The sequence below is a fragment of the Nerophis lumbriciformis genome, linkage group LG09, assembly GCF_033978685.3.
Source record: "Nerophis lumbriciformis linkage group LG09, RoL_Nlum_v2.1, whole genome shotgun sequence".
In the NCBI taxonomy this organism is placed as follows: Eukaryota; Metazoa; Chordata; class Actinopteri; order Syngnathiformes; family Syngnathidae; genus Nerophis; species Nerophis lumbriciformis.
In genome coordinates this window covers 49,195,001-49,197,500 of record NC_084556.2, presented here as the reverse complement: position 1 = coordinate 49,197,500, position 2,500 = coordinate 49,195,001, and the positions used below count along the sequence as shown (strand labels likewise).

General features: G+C 32.1%; 1 protein-coding gene across 1 annotated transcript in view; it reads left to right on the top strand.

The window, feature by feature from the left end:
• The window catches only part of caln2 (calneuron 2), a 70,915-nt gene that overhangs the window by 50,336 nt on the left and 18,079 nt on the right, over positions 1-2,500 (top strand). The window lies entirely within an intron of this gene.

Sequence of the window (2,500 nt, the reverse complement as noted above, 5' to 3'; positions counted from 1 at the left end):
CTAACATTAGTATGCTAGCTTTTTTTTTTTAGCTAATTTTCAGCTTCAAAAATGTTGTTACTTGACGAATGATAACTGTTTGAATGCTAACGTTAATATGTTAGCTTTGGTTTTTTTTAGCTAATTTGCAGTTATACACCTAAGCGCCAAATATTTGGTTACTTTACTAATGATACCTGTTTGCATGCTAACATTAGTATGCTAGCTTTTTTTTTTTAGCTAATTTTCAGCTTCAAAAATGTTGTTACTTGACGAATGATACCTGTTTGAATGCTAACGTTAGTATGCTAGCTTTTTTTTTTTTTAGTTAATTTGCAGGTATACACCGAAGCGGCAGATATTTTGTTACTTGACGAATGATACCTGTTTGCATGCTAACGTTAGGTTGCTAGCTTTTTTTTTAGCTAATTTGCAGGTAAACACCTCAGCGCCAAATATTTTGTTACTTGACGAATGATACCTGTTTGCATGCTAACGTTAGTATGTTAGATTTTTTTTTTTAGCTAATTTGCAGGTATACACACTTTAGCGCCAAATATTTTGTTACTTGACGAATGATACCTGTTTGCATGCTAACGTTAGTATGCTAGCTTTTTTTTTTTTAGCTAATTTGCAGCGTCAAAAATGTTGTTACTTGACAAATGATACTTGTTTGAATGCTAACGTTAGTATGCTAGCTATTTTTTTTTTTTTAGCTATTTTGCAGGTATACACCTCAGCGTCAAATATTTTGTTACTTGACGAATGATGCCTGTTTGCATGCTAAAGTTAGTATAGTAGGGTTTTTTTCAGCTAACTTTCTAAGTAAACACCTTAGTCATATTTTGGTACTTGAAGCAAGGTAGCATTTTAGAAAATTTTGCAGGTTTACACCTCAGCGTCAAATATTTTGTTACTTGACGAATGATACCTGTTTGCATGCTAACGTTAGTATGTTAGCTTTTTTTTTTTAGCTAATTTGCAGCGTCAAAAATGTTGTTACTTGACAAATGATACTTGTTTGAATGCTAACGTTAGTATGCTAGCTTTTTTTTTTTTTAGCTATTTTGCAGGTATACACCTCAGCGTCAAATATTTTGTTACTTGACGAATGATACCTGTTTGCATGCTAACGTTAGTATGCTAGCTTTTTTTTTTTTTTAGCTAATTTGCAGCGTCAAAAATGTTGTTACTTGACAAATGATACTTGTTTGAATGCTAACGTTAGTATGCTAGCTTTTTTTTGTTTTAGTTAATTTGCAGGTATACACCTCAGCGCCAAATATTTTGTTACTTGATGAATGGTACCTGTTAGCATGCTAAAGTTAGTATAGTAGGGTTTTTTTTCAGCTAACTTTCTAAGTAAACACCTTAGTCATATTTTGGTACTTGAAGCAAGGTAGCATTTTAGAAAATTTTGCAGGTTTACACCTCAGCGTCAAATATTTTGTTACTTGACGAATGATACCTGTTTGCATGCTAACGTTAGTATGTTAGCTTTTTTTTTTCTAGCTAATTTGCAAGTATACACATTAGCGCCAAATATTTTGTTACTTGACGAATGATACCTGTTTGTATGCTAACGTTAGTATGCTAGCTTTTTTTTTTTTAGCTAATTTGTAGGTATACACTTCAGCGCCAAATATTTTGTTACGGACGAATGATACCTGTTTGCATGCTAATGCTAGTATGCTAGCTTTTTTTTTTAATCTAATTTGCAGGTATACACCGAAGCATAAAATATTTTGTTACTTGACGAATGATACCTGTTAGCATGCTAACGTTAGTATATTAGCTTCTTTTTTTTGCCAATTTGCAGTTATACACCTCAGCGCCAAATATTTTGTTACTTGACGAATGATACCTGTTTGTATGCTAACGTTAGTATGCTAGTTTTTTTTTTTAGCTAATTTGCAGTTATACTCGTTAGCGTCAAATATTTTGTTACTTGACGAATGATACCTGTTTGTATGCCAACGTTAGTATGCTAGCTTTTTTTTTTTTAGCTAATTTGTAGGTATACACCTCAGCGTCAAAAATAGTGTTACTTAACGAATGATACCTGTTTGCATGCTAATGTTAGTATGCTAGCTTTTTTTTTTTTTTTAGCTAATTTGTAGGTATACACCTCAGCGCCAAAAATGTTGTTACTTGACGAATAATACCTGTTTGCATGCTAGCTTTTTATTTTAGCTCATTTTGCAGGTATACACCTCAGCGCCAAATATTTTGTTACTTGACGAATGATACCTGTTTGCATGCTAATGTTAGTATGCTAGCTTTTTTTTTTTTTTTTTTTTAGCTAATTTGTAGGTATACACCTCAGAATCAAATATTTTGTTACTGGATGAACGATAAAAATATTCATGTTTTGGTACTTGAAGCAAGCTAGCATTTTGCAAATATGGTGTGATATGAAAAGTATTCGTTGAACACAAAACATTATTGGCCGTTAGTAAAAAAAAATTTTTTTTTTAAATCCATAAATTAGCCGCACTGTTTTTTTAAGCCGCAGGGTTCA